Source organism: Schistocerca americana, chromosome 1 (genome assembly GCF_021461395.2).
Source record: "Schistocerca americana isolate TAMUIC-IGC-003095 chromosome 1, iqSchAmer2.1, whole genome shotgun sequence".
Classification (NCBI taxonomy): domain Eukaryota; kingdom Metazoa; phylum Arthropoda; class Insecta; order Orthoptera; family Acrididae; genus Schistocerca; species Schistocerca americana.
The window spans coordinates 996766936-996787501 of record NC_060119.1 but is presented as its reverse complement, the minus strand read 5'-3'; the positions used below and the strand labels follow the sequence as shown (position 1 = coordinate 996787501).

Genomic DNA, 20566 nt, shown 5'->3' with positions numbered 1-20566 from the left:
TTCATGGGGGGGGGGGGGTATTTTTGCAATATACCATCCGTATTCTCAGGGCGATCACTGCCTCTCCTCCTTACAGTATTCAACAAACTAGCATCAATGACCACTATCACACTACCATCTTTATTACCAACAACTATTAATAAAATATTGTATTCACTCTTACTTCTTTCTATCACACCACATTCTACCATCCTCTCAATTTCATTATATACAGCTTCCCTCAAAGCGTATGATATAGAGAATGGTTTTCTCGCAAAGGGTTCATCTGAAAATACTTCTCTGTTCATCCGTATAACTTCTCTTAGCTCCTCATTCTGTTGCTCACTTAGTCCTTCTACTTTGTCCATTTGGGCCTTTACTTCCTCTATTATTCCTCTTTCATCTTTGCTATCACAAAAGTCTAAGTTCAGTTCTAAATCCCCAACATCAACTCCTCCTGGCATCATTCTTATTTTCAATTGTCTTACTTAATTGTTGTTATCTATTACGATGGCATCAAAACTCACTCTTCCTTTCGACCTTTGACTATCGAAACTAATAAAATCGTCTCCACAATTAATTTCTACTTTACATTCTGTTAAACAGTGCATGCCTAGCATCATACCCGCACTGAGATCCCAAAGTTCAAATTCTAAAGTAGTTTCACACTTAACAACTTTACTCAATTTACCTGTAGCACCCATTATTTTCACTCCCAAAACTGGTACATCCATCACCTTATTACTATGTTACTTAATATTATAAAACTCTCCAGCTGCTGCACTAATTTCACTAAAAGTCCCCTTAGAAAAATTATAAATGACTGTGCTTAAACTGACACTCAATATTTTTAGCGCAACGCAATCTGACTTTCAATAATCCCTACAAAAGAATGGCCCTGACTAACATTAACCTATATCTTTCACGAATCACTTACCTCGCAGAAATCTTCGTTACACGAACTACTGCAATACAGCGAGCGCCACTACTGCCAGTTAAATAAAAGGTTCTAAATACTGAAGGCACAAACTACTGATAGACATACCTAGCAAATGAAAGATTTTGATAGAGAACAAAAAAAGTATTTACCTTCACAGTGTTCAAAAGTCATAATATATATATCAGTTCATGACATCCAGTCTTACAAATTTACTGTCTGTGATGGGCACACGCCCAGATCATCCGCTCTCAAAACCCCGCCATCTCTCTCCCCACATTAACCCCTGCTGGCGGCTCACCTTCAACTGCGCAACGCTACGCGCTGTTCACATCCAACTGCCCAGCCCTACAATGGCGAATACTCCAACAATGCCAACCAGCCACAGACTGCACAAAGCACAGCCAGTGATTTTCATACAGAGCGCTACATGGTGTTAGCAACATAAAAACCTAAACAGCCTACTTACAATGTACTTCCCAGAGTAAGCCTACTTGCAATGTTCCAAGGACCGGCTTCAGATGTTGACTCTATGAATACAGTACCACTCTCGTACACATCGCTCCCATAGGGATCGTGAGAACAAGATCAGACACAGGCGTTTCAAGAATGATTCTTCCCGCGCATGCGTGAATCAAACGGGAAGTAATATGTGGTACAATGGGACCTATCCTCTGCCAGCACCCCACAGTGGTTTTCCGAGTATGGCCGTAAATGTAGAGGTGCAGCATATTTCGTCGTTATTTCGTCCAGCAAGTGCGAGTGCCTTATGGGGAGGCGTTGTGCATTCCGAAATCGTAAAACTCGGATAAGAAATTACTTCCTGCCGTACAAATTCGTAATATGGCCACGGCGGCGATAACTGAGAAACACTAGGTCATACGAAGGCTTACCGACGAAATATACCGTCAAAGCTAAAAACGGTATCAGTGTTGTAGACCATTTGCATTCCTTTACGGTAAAGTCTTCCCGCACGATATGACATTTACGAACAGGACCGTCCCATTGCTACAAGGCAAAAATTACCCTTAGGAGGTTTGAATAGCGTACTACGGCTTATCATACAATTACCTTCTTTTTGCTTCTGTGCTGGTTTTGCACTGAACATTGCTACACCGCGGACGGTGCGAATGGAAATGTGAGCGCGATTCGTCCAGAATTGCTTGCGATGGGGTGCATACGCCGCCTCCAGAGCAGTTTAGGCCATGCTTTTCGCGGTCGCCGCCTCCCCGGTCTTGTAACTGCGCCTGCTGACATTAAGGGGCGGCAGGCGGACGTCATAAAGAGCAGGGCGCCGGCGCCTACAGATTACACCCCGTCTAGCACATCGGGGTGCGCCTCTCTACTGTAAGGGGGGGGGGAGGAGGGGGAAGGGGGAGGTCAGGCTCCGTGCTGGATCTCCGCGAAATACGACGCCTACAGCCAACTCTCTCGGATACGGAACATTTCGTAGCATGCTATGTGAAACTGATGCATTGTGATAAAGGAAAAGGAACGCTTGTATGAAGATGAATTCATTCACAACTATACCAGAGGAAAAATGCTCCTATAGAAGAAAAAATATATTCTGGTTTACTTAAAAGAAAAGTGGAGTGCCAGCAGCCTAATCGCAGTTTCCTAAGCATCTTTAAAATTTTTGCCAAATATTTTGGCGTGCGAAAATATTCGTGGTTTTTTTAACATGCCACTGAACTCAAACTCTCCCAAGCTCTCTTAAATGTAACTCAATCACGCCCATTACCCATACATTCTCAGTTGACCTTTCGCACTCACTCGTTCAGCCCGTATCATTGTCATCTCTTTCTGTCTCTCTGCCGTTGTCTCCTGTATCACAGCCACAGTTTCCTGTGTTCTGTTCTACAAATATAACTACAGACTCCTCTTACTTTCGCAGTCTCCCTCTTGCTCTCTCTTACTACTACACTACTGACCATTAAAATTGCTACACCACGAAGATGACGTGCTACAGACGCGAAATTTAACCACCGACAGGAAGAAGATGCTGTGATATGCAAATGATTGGCTTCTCAGAGCATTCACACAAGGTTGGCGCCGGTGGTGACACCTACAACGAGCTGACGTGAGGGAAGTTTCCAACCGATTTCTCATACACACAAACAACAGTTGACCGGCGTTGCCTGGTGAAACGTTGTTGTGATTCCTCGTGTAAGGATGAGAAATGCGTACCATCACGTCTCCGACTTTGATAAAGGTGGGATCGTAGCCTATCGTGATTGCGGTTTATCGTATCGCGACGTTGCTGCTCGCGTTGGTCGAGATGCAATGACTGTTAGCAGAATATGGAATCGGTGGGTTGTTGTTGTTGTTGTCGTCTTCAGTCCTGAGACAGGTTTGATGCAGCTCTCCATGCTACTCTATCCTGTGCAAGCTTCTTCATCTCCCAGTACCTACTGCAACCTACATCCTTCTGAATCTGCTTAGTGTATTCATCTCTTGGTCTCCCTCTACGATTTTTACCCTCCACGTTGCCCTCCAATACTAAACTGGTGATCCCTCGATGTCTCAGAACATCGGTGGGTTCAGGAGGGTAATACGGAATGCCGTGCTGGATCCCAACGGCCTCGTATCACTAGCAGTAGAGATGACAGGTATCTTATCGGCATGGCTGTAACGGATCGTGCAGCCACGTCTCGATCCCTGAGTCAACAGATGGGGACGTTTGCAAGACAACAACCATATTCACGAACAGTTCGACGACGTTTGCAGCAGCATGGACTATCAGCTCGGAGACCATGACTGCGGTTACCCTAGACGCTGCATCACAGACAGGAGTGCCTGCGATGGTGTACTCAACGACGAACCTGGGTGCACGAATGGCAAAACGTCATTTTTTCGGATGAATCCAGGTTCTGTTTACAGCATCATGATGGTCGCATCAGTGTTTGGCGACATCACGGTGAACGCACATTGGAAGCGTGTATTCGCATCGCCAAACTGGCGTCTCACCCGGCGTGATGGTATGGGGTGCCATTGGTTACACGTCTCGGTCACCTCTCGTTCGCATTGACGGTACTTTGATCAGTGGACATTACATTTCAAATGTGTTACGACCCATGGTTCTATCCTTCATTCGATCTCTGCGAAACCCTACATTTCGGCAAGATAATGCACGACTTCATGTTGCAGGTCCTGTACAGGCTTTTCTGGATACAGAAAATGTTCGACTGCTGCCCTGGCCAGCACATTCTTCAGATCTCTCACCAATTGAAAACTTCTGGTCAATGGTGGCCGAGCATCTGGCTCGTCACAATACGTCAGTCGCTACTCTTGATGAACTGTGGTATCGTGTTGAAGCTGCATGGGCAGCTGTAGATGTACACGCCATCCAAGGTCAGTTTGACGCAATGCCCAGGCGTATCTAGGGCGTTATTACGGCCAGAGGTGGTTGTTCTGGATACTGATTTCTCAGGATCTATGGACCCAAATAGCGTGTAAATGTAATCACATTTCAGCTCTAGTATAATATATTTGTCCAATGAATACCCGTTTATCATCTGCATTTCTTCTTGGTGTAGCAATTTTAATGGCCAGTAGTGTATTTAGCACATTCTTTCTTTCCTACCGCTGCTGTCTCTTCTCACTGTCACTATCCCTCTCTTCCTCATTGTCACTGTCAGATTCTCAATCTCTCATTATCACTGGCTCTCACCCACTTGCACTTTCTCTTTCTCTTTATTCGTTCCCTCTCCCTCCCGCTAGCACTGTCTCCTTCACCGTTTCCCAACAATGTTTTCCAACTCTCAACTATGTCCCACTGCCACTGTGTCCCTCTCTCCTTCGCCTTTTCTATAACACAACCAATGTCTACCATCTTCTAGCATTTATTACTTTTCCGTCTCTTTGCCACTGCCACTCTCTTTTCCTCCCTCAGCATAAAAAAGAGCAAATATATTCGTATGCCAAAACTTTTGCCAATTTTTTTTTTTTTTTTTTTTTTTAAGATACTGAGAAAGGCAGAATGGTTGGTTGGTTGGTTGATTTAGGGGAGGGACCAGACAACGAGGTCATCGGCCTCATCCGATTATGGAAGGAGGTCGGCCGTGCCCTTTCAAAGGAACCATCCCGGCATTTGTCTTAAGCGATTTAGGAAAATCACGGAAAACCTAAATCAGGATGGCCGGACGCGGGATCGAACCGTCGTCCTCCTCAGTGCGAATGTGCTAACCACTACGATACCTAGCCCTGTACGTAGAATGAACCAGCTGGTACTCCAGTTTTAAGTCGGAGTCTTTTAGATATACAAGAACGTATTGAAGCATTACATGGGCAGATATCCTTAATTTCAGGCAAACTTTAAGTCGCAAAATCGACAGAAAACACAAAAATGTACACTTACCTATTTATGTACCGTAAATAACTTCAAATCTAAATATCTTACGTAAATTAATTTTGTGAAATGTAATTATTATTTCATAAATAATATTTCAAAGATATAGTGGCAGTCAGCCTGTGGTTGACTGTGATCGATTGTAAAACTTTTTTTGTTCTAGAAAGTAAGTGAAGAGCATACCTGCTCGTCTCTCTCTCTCTCTCTCTCTCTCTCTCTCTCTCTCTCTCTCTCTTGTCTGTTAGCCTCTAGACTAATAGGACGCACGATAGCTGCGTTCCTTGGTTTAATTAACCTTTCTTTTGCGTAGGCAGATGTGATATGACATGTATTGGCTCTAGGACCATTTGCTAATAAATTAATGTAAATTAGTTAAGTTTCATGAGTTCTTATTTCAACTGTTCTCCTAATACATATACGTATGATACACGAAGTGTTTAAATGCTTTATTGTTATGGCCGAGTCCGCAGCTCGTAGGTCGTGCGGTAGCGTTCTCGCTTCCCAAGCCCAGGTTCCCGGGTTCGATTCTCGTCGGGGTCAGGGATTTTCTCTGCCTCGTGATGACTGGGTGTTGTGTGCTGTCCTTAGGTTAGTTAGGTTTAAGTAGTTCTAAATTCTAGGGGACTGATGACCATAGATGTTAAGTCCTATAGTGCTCAGAGACATTTGAACCATTTTTGTTATGGCCGACGACCAATAGGAGCTTAAAGGATCGTGGCGTAGAGACGCAATGGCCGAATACAAGTAGTATTATGCGATTTATTCATTTGCAATTTGCTGTAGCGTCCCTGAGATTAATTGCCGATTATCATGAAGAGTTTTAAAACTTGAATGCAAACGCGGAACCTTAAATGATTTGGTCTCAGTCTCTAAGCCATTATTCCGTTTCGCTCGTAAATAATAGATACTGGCGTCGCAAAATTGATGGTGGTATTGAAAGGTGTAATATTTTCTAAATTTTATAGCATTTTCTGGAAGTCAGTTTGGCTTTTAACAAAGATACATCCACCATCAAGAATGGCCGTCTGCTCCAGTTAATTTTAACAATTTTATTTCCAGCGATTAATTTCAGTTTATGTTTAAAGCCAAATAATCACTTGTTTCAGTAATCCTACGTGGGCAGACGCGTCAATATTCGCATTTTTTTTGCTCCGATAGGAGCATTTTCCCCTGGTTCTCTTCTTTTCCCTACTGCAGCAGGGCAAGTAACTCATATAATAAGATACTAAAGGTCATTAAAACTGAGATAGTTTACGTATGTGAAACTCAAACAACGCAAAAATAATTTTGCATTGCAGACCGAATCTTACGCGTAAAAAAAAAAAAAAAAAAAAATGCTTGTGCTCCCGCACTAAAACATGGATTCACAGAACACTTCTTATGATAACGGAGACACTTTGCAGGATATTTCTCCTGGTGCGTCGCTTTGTAAACTACGTTTTCGCCGTACAGCACATTTTACGTGTACAAATAGGGTAACTTCGAAAATCTGTGACTCGTAACAGGATAAATATATGAAGACAATGTCCAAGGCTGTTCGAGATTGGCGTCTTAGGAATACATGGTAAACATTACAGTAATTTTCTGTGCATTTCCCTCTCGGAATCTGGGCTGAGTTTTGGTACGCAAGAATCACGTTGTTGAGGTGTTTCTCGATAATCGATAAACATTTTTTAAAACGGAGAAGTGGGTTTTCTAGATAATTACCTAGAGAACATACCGTTAAATTTTGAGCAATTTTCTGTTGTTATTTATTATTTCAATTTCGGCTTTTACCGGATATTATGTGTAGAAGTTGGGTAGCTTTGAACCTCAGTATCTTTGAAACGGATAAGGTACTAAGAAAATCTTCAAGGTGCTTCGAGATCGAAATTTTGGGAATATATCGTAAAACTTTCAGCCATTTTGTTTTCGTAGCCGTCTTTGAATCCTCGGCTCGGTTTTTGGTCTGCTGGTGACGGTGAAAATATAGTAAAAGAATTGTGCCGTTTTTCGAGAAAGCACATATGAACTAACGGTGGCTACGTATATCTCATAAGCGTTTAGAAGGTCACATCAAATGCATAAAGAACCAATTGACGTATTCCACCGACCTAAGCAGGAGGAAGTGTGGAACATGCGTACTGATACTGTGCAGTATGGTACTGACAGTAAGGCGCTCCGCCTGTTAGGTTTACAGATGGTCCCTTGCTCAGGAGCTATCCAAAACACTCGACCATACCTTTTTATCACACACAGAATCCGAGGCACGAGCAACGGGAAATACCCTTTTCATGCGCGGAATTTGAGAACATAGTTGCGCATGCTGTCGCGTGCATGCAGAGAGTGTAGCAAATTACGAATTTTCCTTATTTTGCATGTACATTAGGATAATATGTAATCTGTAGGTGATTTCGAGCTATGCAGGGTATCATATTAAATAGCCAGTGCTGCCGCCTCTGGCATCAGCAATGTCTCTCACATGGCTGGGCATCAAGACGAAATGAGCTAGGATGATACCGATAGGTCACCTCTTACTGCTTCAGCTCTATCAAGAGTTAATAGATAGGCGGCGGATGGTAACGTTCCAGAACCTCGGTATCCCATGAAAAGATGTTTCCAACGGGTGAACGATCTGGAGAACATGTTGGTCAGCAACCTCTGCATTGAGACAGATCAGGACAGGACAGACAATACAAGGGTTTCCATTATATCGTTGAAGGATAACGTCCCGGAGACCTCGAAGCTAGGTCATAGCCATCGACCATAACACGTCCGAACTGTAACAGTTGCTGTACAGATTACCAACTATTAAATCTACACCGTTCACCCGATGGAAATGAAACTTTGGTGAGTTGTGGGCTCATCTGTGAAGGCTTCTAAAGGGTTAAGAACAAACTACAAGAGTGGTGGTAAAAAGGGAATGATGCACAATGTTAACTCAGGAACGCCTGGAGCAATTCCAATCAAAATCTGTGCAAACATGTATTATTATTTTTATAGTTATTGCTGTAAAAATATTGCGGGGGTAATACACCCCAAACACCACTAAGGGGGGGGGGGGGGGGGGGAGTGGAGGTGAGGAGATGTGACGTGTAAAAATATTCGATAATAGCCCATATTACTATCGAATCCATAATTTTTATGGTCAGTAGACTTACTGGAGACAGTCAGGATTATGTTTCATCCCTAGAGTAGGGGGCAGGGACGGGGACGGGGAAGGGAGGGGGGAGAGGATTGCAAAGGCAACGAAATATTGGAATGTATCTCTGTAACGTGGTAAGGAATTTCTACCAAAATTTGTATACTGGGTATCACTATTTGGAAACCCCTAGCTCCCCTATGGCAGAAGATTTTGCTTTGAAAAGGAATGACATAAACAAATAACTCAGGAACGCCTGGGGCAGTTTCTACCAAATCTGACATGGACACGACTCACCATATGTTTAAATACATTGTGGGAGGAAGATACTCCTATTATCGCTAGCGGTGCGGCTGACGATGAGAAGAGATGAAGTGTATAAACGTCCACGAACGACCTGTAATTTTTTGACTGGGAATACTGCATAAGCAGGCCTATGAAGCGCTTTGCCCAGTGCATCAACCGTATAGTGAGAATGAGCACTGCAGCGAGTCAGTAATATTGCCAGAGGGTGTTTCGGGGCAGAAACTCATCCAACACGGCTCAGTACCACAGATACACGAAACATATTCTCTGGCCAGAGGTAGTGTTTAAACGTAGAAGAATCTTCCTGGAGCCACTCTTAGCAATTCTGGACATGTAGGTTGTCGGATTATCCTGCTGGAATTGCCCAGGTCCGTCGGAATGCACAATAGACATGAATCGATGTAGTTGATCAGACATGATGCTTACGTACGTGTCACCTGTCAGAGTCGTATGTAGACGTTTGAGGGGTCCCATATCACTCCAACTCCATTCGCCCCACACCATTACGGAGTCTCAACCAGCTTGATCAGTCCCCTGCTGAGATCCAGGGTCCATGGATTCATGAGGTTGTGTCCATACTCGTACACATCCGTCCGCCAAATGCAATTTTAAACGAGACTCGTCCGACCAGGCAACATATTTCCAGTCATAAACAGTCCGATGTCGGTGTTGACGGGCCCAGGCGAGGCGTAAGCTTTGCGTTGTGCAGACGTCAAGCGTACACGAGTGGGGCTTCGGCTCCGAAAGCCAGTATCGATGATGTTTCGAATGGTTCGCACGCTGACACTTGTTGATGGTTCAAATGGTTCAAATGGTCTGAGCACTATGGGACTTAACATCTGTTGTCATCAGTCCCCTAGAGCTTAGAACTACTTAAACCTAACTAACCTAAGGACATCACACACATCCATGCCCGAGGCAGGATTCGAACCTGCGACCGTAGCAGTCGTGCGGTTCCGGACTGAGCGCCTAGAACCGCGAGACCACTTGTTGATGGCCCAGGATTGAAATCTGCAGCGATTTGCGGAAGGGTTGCACCTCTGTCGCGCTGAACGATTCTCTTCAGTCGTCGTTGGTCCCGTTCTTTTAGGATCTATTCCGGCTGCAGCGATATTATGTTTTACCGGATTCCCGATATTCACGGTACACTCGTGATATGGTAGTATGGGAAAGCCCCCCTTAATCGCTGCCTCGGACTATAACACCGCGTTCAAAGTAACATAAATCTTGATAAACTGTCATTGTAGCTACAGTAACTGATCTAACAACTGCGCCAGACGCTTGTTGTCTTATATAGACGTTGCCGACCGTGATGCAGAATTCTGCCTGTTTACATATCTCTGTATTTGAAGCCGGCCGGAGTGGCCGTGAGGTTCTAGGCGATACAGTCTCAACCGCGCGACCGCTACGGTCGCAGGTTCGAATCCTGCCTCGGGCATGGATGTGTGTGATGTCCTTAGGTTAGTTAGGTTCAAGTAGTTCTAAGTTTTAGGGGACTGATGACCTCAGAAGTTGAGTCCCATAGTGCTCAGAGCCAGTTTCTGTAATTTGAATACGCATGCCTGTATCAGTTTGTTTGGCACTTCAGTGTATATTGGGTGAAGCAGTACGACCTGAGAACAGAAACCTGAAAAAATACAATAGCTGAAATTTAATGTAACATCATTAACAGGCATTTAAAATGACTAGTTTAGACCTGTAGAACATTAAACTAGATCATATTTAGTGGACAGACGTTGGCTGAAATTTTTTCATGTCAATTTTTAAAGTAATTCAAAGTACCAGTAATTAAAATACCGATTTATGGTGGAGGTTATTTGAAACGAGATGTTTTGACCTTATACAGTGGTCGACATAACTCAGTTATTGGAAAATTACTTTGTAAGACATGCCTACAAGCAAGTCTTATGTACTTTGGTATCAGTTTGGTTGGGTTAGTTCGGGAAAGCTATGCTCCACGAAACCTATTTCATTACTACGAATAAAAAGTAGTATTGTCAGTACATGTTAGCAACGGCAGGCATAATTTATAGACAGGAAAACAGACGTGTAAAAGCGGAATTGTTTGTTATTTGTTTAAGTAAATGAATACGAAATGTTTGGTACTAAAGGAAACAAGTACTTTCAAGCAATCTTTCGTCGTATCGGATAGCATTTATTACGTAACATGAGAACTTCCTAATACGATATCAAAATTTAAGTTAACAAAACCAAAGATCTTTTAGTGAGAAGCAATGGTCAGGTACTGACTGAGTCCCTGCTATTGTTTTCTCGTACTCGTACTCGTTCAGCTTTCATTATGGTACTACTACACAGCAGCGGCAAATCCGATAGGTAAAACTTCAGTCACCGCTGTTTGTTGTTCAAAGTCCCACAAATTTCTCCGTAAACAAAGTACAGGAGCTTTGTGGGAACTCATCGCGTTTGGACTTACACTGGTTATTGCGCTCCTTTGAGGTTTCTAATTAAGAGGCTTATGCAGCTGTCCATTTTGTTTGACGCAAAGAAAATTTTCGGAATTAAGGAAGCTCTTCCTCTCGTTTGAGTTCTTCTGAGAAATCATCAGAAGATAAAGTCTGCAAGATCCCCGTACACCACGTAAATGTGCTTTTAACTTGTAGCGGATTCTGAGAGCTGTCGTCGCTCCTGTTTTCCAAATGACAGAACCAGGAGAATGGTAGAAATTTCCTTGAATTACAATAAGGAGCGAAGCAGGCAGTTGACATGTTTATCCGTTGCTGTTGTCACCGCCCAAATTACACTGAGGAACGGTAATGAATTGCTATTCTGAATATTTCATCAAGTGAATTCCTCGAAATTTTTAACAAAGAAGCCAGCAGATATGTAGAACTGAAATAATTATCTCGTGTATTGGTACACTTATTTGTATAACTAATGGTTTAATAGAGAAGAGACTTTAAATATATATCCAAGCTTTTACCAGAAAATGTTTTTGAACTTACATTTCACTAACTGTTTTGCAGAAATTACGCATATTAAATAGCTAATGTTGAATGATAGCCATTCGTTACACGATCGACACGAAATGTTGCTGACTCTGGCTCATGTTATTCGCATCAAGAATTTACTCATTTGGAACATTGTCTTTTGAGAACGGGAAAGAAGGGTGGCCAAAATTGCTTTTACCATTATTCGGCGACTTCTTTTGAAGCAATTATTAGAACCACCATCAACATGTCATTTCATAAAGGCCTGGAAAGCAATGAGCAGCTACATCCTTCTTTCCCACATGATAGTCTTTTCCCTACAAAACTGGCTGTGCAATTGGCCCTCGACTGAAGAATGCGGTACTTTGGGGAGTTACGAAAAAAATTTTTGAGAGAAGCTGACGTTCTGCCAGTCGATATGCAGAATTTCTCATCCTCAGGTGACGCGAGTGACACAAAGGATAGACTTTTCTTTTTCTTTTTTGGGTCATCAGTCTTCTGACTGGTTTGATGCGATCCGCCACGAATGCCTCTCCTGTGCTAACCCCTTCATCTCAGAGTAGCACTTGAAACCTATGCCCTCTATTAATTGCTGGATGTATTCCAATCTCTGTCTTCCTCTACAGTTCAGTTTCTACCTTCTACAGCTCCCCCTAGTACCATGGAAGTCATTCCCTCATGTCTTAACAAATGTCCTATCATCCTGCCCCTGCTCCTTATCAGTGTTTTCCATATATTCCTTTTCCTCTCCATTCTGCACAAAACCACCCCATTCCTTATCTTATCAGTCCACCTAATTTTCAACATTCGTCTGTAGCATCGATTCTCTTCTGTTCCGATTTTCCCACAGTCCATGTTTCACTACCATACAAAGCTGTACTCCGGACGTACATTCTCAGACATTTCTTCCTCAAATTAAGGCCGGTATTTGATATTAGTAGACTTCTTTGGCCGGCCGTGGTGGCCGTGCGGTTCTGGCGCTGCAGTCCGGAACCGCGGGGCTGCTACGGTCGCAGGTTCGAATCCTGCCTCGGGCATGGGTGTGTGTGTTGTCCTTAGGTTAGTTAGGTTTAAGTAGTTCTAAGTTCTGGGGGACTTATGACCTAAAATGTTGAGTCCCATAGTGCTCAGAGCCATTTGAACCATTTTTTTGAGTAGACTTCTTGTGGCCAGGAATGACCCTTTTGTCATTGATAGTCTCCTTTTGCTGTCCTCCTTGCTCCGTCCGTCACTCGTTATTTTACGGCCTGGGTAGCAGAATTCCTTAACTTCATCTACTTCGCGACCATCGATCCTGATATTAAGTTCCTCGCTGTTCTCGTTTCAGCTACTTCTCATGACCTTCGTCTTTCTTCGATTTACGCTCAATCCATGCTCCATACACATTAGACTGTTCATTCCATTCAGCATATCACGTAATTCTTCTTCACTTTCACTCAGGATAGCAATGCCATCAGCGAATCGTATCATTGATATCTTTTCACCTTGAATTTTAATTCCACTCCTGAAACTTTCTTTTATTTCCATCATTGTTTCCTCGATGTACAGATTGAACAGTAGGGCGAAAGACTACATCCTTGTCTTACACCCTTTTTAATACGAGCACTTCGTTCTTGGTCGTCCACTCGTATTATTCCCTCTTGGCTGTTGTACACATTGTATGTGACCCATCTCTCCCTATAGCTTACCCCTATTTTTCTCACAATTTTGAGCATCTTGCACCATTTTAGATTGTCGAACGCTTTGTCCAGGTCGACAAATCCTATGCGTGTCTTGATTTTTCTTTAGTCTTGCTTCCATTATTAACCACAACGTCAGAATTGCCTCCCCCTTGCCTTTACATTTCCTAAAGCCAAACTGATAGTCATCTAGCGCATCCTCAGTTTTCTTTCCCACTCTTCTGTATATTATTCTAGTCAGCAAATTGGATGCATGAGCTGTTACACTGATTGTGTGATAATTCTCGCACTTGTCTGCTCTTGCCGTCTTCGAAATTGTGTGGATTATGTTTCTCCGAAAGTGAGATGGTATATTGCCAGATTCATACTATCTACATACCAACGTGAATAGCCGTTTTGTTTGCCACTTTCCTCAACGGATTTTAGAAATTTAGAATGTTATCTATCCCTTCCTCCTTATTTGAAATTAAGTCCTCCAAAGCTCTTTTAAATTCTGATTCTAATACCAGGTCCCCTATATGTTCTAAATCAACTCCTGTTTCTCCTTCCATCACATCAGACAAATCGTCCCCTCTTAGAGGGTTTCAATGTATTCTTTCCACCTGTCCACTCTCTCGACAGCATTTAACAGTGTAATTCCCATTGCACTCTTAATGTTATCAGCCTTGCTTCTAATGTCACGGAAGGTTGTTTTGACTTTTCTGTATGCTGAGTCAGTCCTACCAACAATCATTTCTTTTTCGATTTCTTCACATTTTTCATGCAGACATTTCGTCTTAGCTTCCCTGCACTTCCTATTTATTTCATTCCTCAGCAACTTGTATTTCTGTATTCCTGAGTCTGCCGGAACATTTTTGTACTTCCTCCTTTCATCGATCACTTCAAGTATTTCTTCTGTTACCCATGGCTTCTTCGCAGTTACCTTCTTTGTACCTATGTTTTCCTTCCCAAATTTTGTTATCACCCTTTTTAGTGATTTCCATTCTTCTTCACTGTGCTGCCTGTTGAACTATTCCTCACTGGTGTATCTATAACGTTACAGAACTTCAAGCGTATCTCGTCATTGCTTAGTACTTCCGAATCCCACTTCTTTGTGTATTGATTCTTCCTGACTAATGTCTTATACTTCAGCCTACTCTTCATCACTACTATGTTGTCTGCTCCTGGATACGCCTTACAATCCAGTATCTGATTTCGGAATCTCTGTCTGCCCATAATGTAATCTAACTAAAATTTTCCCGTATCTCCCGGCCTTTTCCAAGTTTACCTCCTCCTCTTGTGATTCCTGAACAGAGTATCGATATTACTAGCTGAAGTTTATTACAGGACTCAACTAATCTTTGTCCTCTCTCATTCCGTGTCCCAAGCCCATATTTTCCTGTAACCTTTTCTTCTACTGCTTCCTCTACAACTGCATTCCAGTCCCGCATGACTATTAGATTTTCACCTCCTTTTACATACTACATTACCCTTTCAATACCCTCATAAACCTTTTCTATCTCTTCATTTCAGCTTGTGACGTCGGCATGTATACCTGAATTATCGTTGTCGGTGTTTGTTTGCTGTCGATTCTGATTAGAACAACCCGGTCACTGAACTGTTCACAGTATAACACCCTCTGCCCTACCTTCCTATTCATAACGAATCCTACACCTGTTATACCATTTTCTGCTGCTGTTGATATTACCCGATACTCATCTGACCAGAAATCCTTGTCTTCCTTCCACCTCACTTCACTGACCCCTACTATATCTAGACTGAGCCTTTGCATTTCCCTTTTCAGATTTTCTAGTTTCCCTGCCGCGTTCAAGCTTCTGACATTCCACGCCCCGACTCGTGCAATGTTATTGTTTCGTCGATTAATCAATCTTTTTCTCATGGTAACCTCCCCCTTGGCAGTCCCCACCCGGAGATCCGAATGGGGGACTATTCCAGAATCATGACGCTTCTTCATTTACAGGCCACATTTCCTGTGGATACACGATACGTGTCTTTAATGCAGTGGTTTCCATTGCCTTCTGCATCCTCATGCCGTTGATCTTTATTGATTCTATATATATGAAGACAGTAACTGTTCTCGAAAGAACAGAATACTGTTGATGACCGTGCAGCTTTTCCCTGGAATAAATGATGACTAACTGAAACCCTCAGTTGCCGACAGGTGTTGTTGATATACCTCAATGTGGACAGCTGAAAATGTGTGCCCCAACCGGGACTCGAACCCGGGATCTCCTGTTTACATGGCAGACGCTCTATCCATCTGAGCCACCGAGGACACAGATGAATAGGGCGACTGCAGGGACTTATCCCTTGCACGCTTCCCGTGAGACTCACATTCCCAACTTAGTTTAAATAGAGATGGGGCCCCTCCACGCCCGCACCAACGTGGTGACCAAACCAAAAGTTCTACTGTCACCTCCGTAAACATGTTAGTTATCTAGTAAGTGGATCAGAGGATGCTGGGCTGTGATGTTATCCGTGCGTCTGGGTAAGAGTACGCATTAACACGGTCCATCAGGTGATAGATAGTGGACGAAACGCGAGTGAGGGTAGCGATTGGAAGAGCAGAGGGAAAAAAGTGCCATGGCTCGTGCCGTGGAAAAAAAACCTCTGCGACAGTGGGATGGGTAGTAAGAGCAGTAGTTGCTTACTAGCTGCGATAGTTCATGCAAGGTTGGATTTGTTAGTATAGGTTTCATGCATCATTACCGTGACAAGCGATGGCGAAGTATCCCAGTTGCTGTAGCTGCTGCATTCCTGGAACAATCAAGATCGTTATACAGTAGTGGGAGATCGGCCATAGATCATCTCACTGTGTGGAGGATGTGTGGAGCTTGTCTGCATGCAGTGTGCGGTATGGCTTCCCTGTGTGGTGCCAGTTATTCGGCAGTGTATTTCAGCTGGATATCCAGTAATGGCGTCTGATTAACAGGGGCTCGCCTGTACCGTTATGTTTGCGTATGCTTGGCCATAGATGTTATGTCCTTACAAGTATGTCTTTTGGTCTTCTATGTTCCCATCTATGGTTGTGGTCGTAGTTCCCCAGATTCAGAATAAACGGGTTCTGCGAATGTCTGGAGTTTCTGTATAGTCTTGTGGTGAGTTTGTGGATTACCTCCGTGAGAGTCTCAAGTCGGTATTCCCGGTGAAGGTCCGCGATGCGTGTGTATCGTGGAGCATTGCTTATGATTTTGAGTACTTTGTTTTGTATGAGCTGCAGGCGGCGCAGGCGTGTAGGCGCAGCGTATCCCCAGATAGGAGCTGCATACGTCATCAGGGGTCGGATAAGTGTCATGTACATGGACCTCGACACCCTTCTGTTCAGTGTGCTACGCCTGTTGAGCATAGGATAGAGCTGTTTGAGCCTCGCGCTAGCTCGGTTGGTCATGTGTTGTATGTGGTCCCCCCAGAGTAATTTCCGGTCCAGCCAGATACCGAGGTATTTGACTTTCTCGCGGAAACGTATTGGGCGTGCATGTAGAGTTATTGGTCTGCAGTAGCGGTGTTTGCGCAGTTGCTTCGGTCTTCTAGTGAACAGAACGGCTTCGCACTTGTCGAGGTTTACTCTAACACGCCATTTCTCCAACCAAGGCTCAGCCACTCTGAGTGCAGTCTGTAGGCGTGACGTAATGTTTGATGGTTTCCAGTCTTGCGCAAGGATGGCTGTGTCATCCGCGTAGATTGCCATGGTTGTGTTATGTGTGGTTGGGAGATCGTTTGTATAGAGGTTAAACAGTAGGGGCCCTAGGATGCTTCCCTGGGGTACTCCCGCGTGTATACCGTGTCGTGTTGATTGTTTTCTCTGCACGTCAGTGTTGAAACTCCTGCCTGTGAGGTATGAGTGTATTAGACGCAGCAGCCCGTCGGGGGATCCCGCGTCGCTGAGATTGCGGATGAGGCCGTTGTGCCATTGACGGACGAAAGCCTTTTCGATGTCCAGGAACACCGCCGCTGTAGCTTTGTTTATGTTGAAGCCATATGTTATATGTTCAACAACCAGTAGGAGTTGTTGTGTTGTGGAGTGGTGGTCCCTGAAGCCGAATTGCTCCGGTCTCAGGATGTCATTTGTTATGCAGTGCCTAGTGATGCGTTTGAGAATCACCTTCTCAACAATCTTACTGAGCGAGCTCAGAAGGCTGATGGGTCGGTAATTTTGTGGGAGGCTGTGGTCTTTACCCGGCTTCCTGAACATCAGGACCTTGGCCGTCTTCCAAAAGGCGGGGAAGTGTTGGTGTTTTAGTATGGCATTCGTTATGTATGTTAGGAACTCTGTTGCTTGATCCGTGAACTCCTGGAGGACACGGTTTTGAATGCCATCATGACCAGGGGCTTTCCTAGCAGCGGAATGCATTATAGCCCAGGAGACTTCGGCTATGCTAGCATGTCGAATGTCGTCGCGCGATGGTTGGGCTAGAATGCGTGCAACCTCTTGGTCAGTAGCAAGTATGAACACTGGATCTGATGGTACCAGGTTCGGTGTGAATGACGCTGCGAGTGTGCGGGCCATTAGTTCTGCTTTCTCTTCCGCTGAGTATGCAGGTCCGTCAGGCCCTTGAAGCGTTGGGGTGTATATTTTCTCCCTGGTGAAGTGTCGGGCTAGTTGACACACGGCAGGTCGTGCGGTGTCCAGTCCTTCGAGTTTTTGCTTCCACTGTTGTGTTATATGTGTTTGTATTTTATCGTGTATGATGCCCTGTAGCCTGTTAATGTGCCGTTTGAAGTACGGACGCCTGCTGTGCTGCCATTGTCTCCTGAGGCGATTCCTCATTGAGATTAGGCCCAGGATTTCCTGGGGCCGGGCCGCACTGCGTTGTTGTGAGGTGCGATCAGGTGTGGTGCCTGCCATTGCGTCCTGGACGGCGTTAGTGAGGGTTTCTACTGCCTCGTCAATTTGTGCTGTTTCATTAATTTCGTGTATGGGTGGGATGTGGCTATCGAGCGTTTGCTTGAACAATGTCCAATTCGCACGCCCGTAGTCCAACATCTTGCGTTGTTCCATGTGCTGCAGTGTTTCCTCAATGTATAGTATTACAGGTTGGTGGTTTGAGGGCAGATCGTTTTCAACGGCAACGTTGAGTGTCGATGTAATGCCCTTGATGAGGGCCATGTCTATCACGTCTGGCCTGTGTCCCCTCTGATAGGGAATGTGCGTCGGTTCAGTCGGCGCTAGTATAATGTAGTTTCTGCCCAGTGAATGTTCGTACAGTTTTTTCAAAAAATGGCTCTGAGCACTATGCGACTTAACTTCTGAGGTCAGCAGTCGCCTAGAACTTAGAACTAATTAAACCTAACTAACCTAAGGACATCACACACATCCATGCCCGAGGCAGGATTCGAACCTGCGACCGTGGCGGTCGCTCGGTTCCAGACTGCAGCGCCTAGAACCGCACGGCCACTCCGGCCGGCGTACAGTTTTTTGCCGTTGGGATTTCGTATGCGTGAATTCCATTCTGGGTGTTTTGCGTTCAGATCTCCAGCGACTATTACTCGCGGTGAAATGTTGAGTAATGTGCTGATATCGCGTGTTGAAATCCCTACAGGGCTGTTGTATACCGATATCAGTGTGGTGTAGGCTCCGTTGAACTTGACTCTGACGGCCGTAGCCTTGATTTTTTCCTGTTCAGGGAGCTCTATGTTTGTGTGCTCAATGTCTTTGTGTATGACGATTGCAGTTCTACCTGCCACAGCGTCGCCCGGTCGGTCGGTACGATAGACGCAGTAGCTAGGAAAGTTTAATTGTTTGTGCGGTTTAAGCTTAGTCTCGCTCAGTAGCGCGACAAGGATTCCCTTGCGCTTCATGAACGTGGCAAATTCTACCCTTTTGTTGTGGATCGAGTCTGCATTCCAGAACAGGATCTGTGATAGTGTGTGCGGGTTTGCGTTATGGGCCGGGTGTGGTATATTATTCATGTAAGAGTGTGAAAGAGTGTTGTGATGGCAGTGTGTATGACAGCCCAGTAGTGCCCGGGTTCGGCGCTCATGAGCTAGGTGATGAGTGTAGCGACGGCCGTCAGTACCTTGGTAAAGATTTGAACGGTCGTGTGTCGAGGGAATAGTGTTTCCAGTATTCCCCCAGGTGATGTGTTGGTGTTGGGTGTGGCAGCCTGAGGTGCTGTTGTAGAGTTAACGGCCGCTTGTGCGGGTATTGGTGTGTTGTTAGGAGTGGCATTTGTGTTTTTGTTTTGTGGCAGAGGTTGTGGCGCCTGTGTTACTTCTGTGGAGAGGGGGATGGTAGTGTGAGTTAGTCTCGGTGTCTTGTTTTCCTGTGTGTTGCTGATCTGTTGTTGCTGCGTGGCCTGTTGTGGTGATTTCGTGTTCCCCGCCCTGTGTTTACGTGTACGTCTATTCCTCCTCTGGGCTTGGGGTTCGGGGGGTTCTTGTGTGGATGTGTTTTCCTGTATATCGTGCGTTTCTTCACAGCACGTGATTTCCGGGAGTGGGGTCGTGTTGTTTGGGGGCATAGGTGTTGGTACCGATGCTTGTTGGGTTTCAGGTGTTGTCTGTGGCTATTGTGTAGCTGTTGCAGCGGGGGCTGAGGTTCCGCGGCCTGTGCCGTTCCGCCAGGGCGTGCAGCCGTGGCAAACGTTACCCCGTTCCTTACTGGGTTAGTGAATGGGAAAATGTCTATAAGGTACATTACATATGTAGAATTGTGGACAGTTGGGAATGTGAGTCTCACGGGAAGCGTGCAAGGGATAAGTCCCTGCAGTCGCGCTATTTATCTGTGTCCTCGGTGGCTCAGATGGATAGAGCGTCTGCCATGTAAGCAGGAGATCCCGGGTTCGAGTCCCGGTCGGGGCACATATTTTCAGCTGTCCACATTGAGGTATATCAACAACACCTGTCGGCAGCTGAGGGTTTCAGTTAGTCATCATTTATTTATTGATTCTTCCACCTTCAGGGGGAGTTTCCCACCCATAGGACAAGAGAGTGCCCTGAACCTCTGTCCGCTCCACCGCCCTCTTTGTCAAGGCCGTTGGCAGAATGAGGGTGACATCTTATGCCGGAAGTCTTCGGCCACCAATGATAATTATTAATCAAAATTTAAGCAGTGGCAGGATACGAACACGGGACCGAAGACGTTTAGATTATGAATCAAAGACGCCACCCCAAGATCACGGCTTTATAGACTTTGGAGGATGACAAACACTTGTCAGTAAATGGGTAACAAGTAATGGCACCGAGATAACAAGAAACTTGTAATGACAACGGGAAGTACCATTTTTCGATCCTGTGACAAGTTCTTTC

At 44.7% G+C, this 20566-nt stretch overlaps 1 non-coding gene across 1 annotated transcript; it reads left to right on the top strand.

Annotated features, from left to right (window-relative positions):
- Positions 1-20045: 20045 nt before the first annotated feature.
- Trnat-ugu lies at positions 20046-20119 on the top strand. The gene has a single exon. It is a non-coding gene; the product is annotated as a tRNA-Thr (tRNA).
- Positions 20120-20566: the final 447 nt, after the last annotated feature.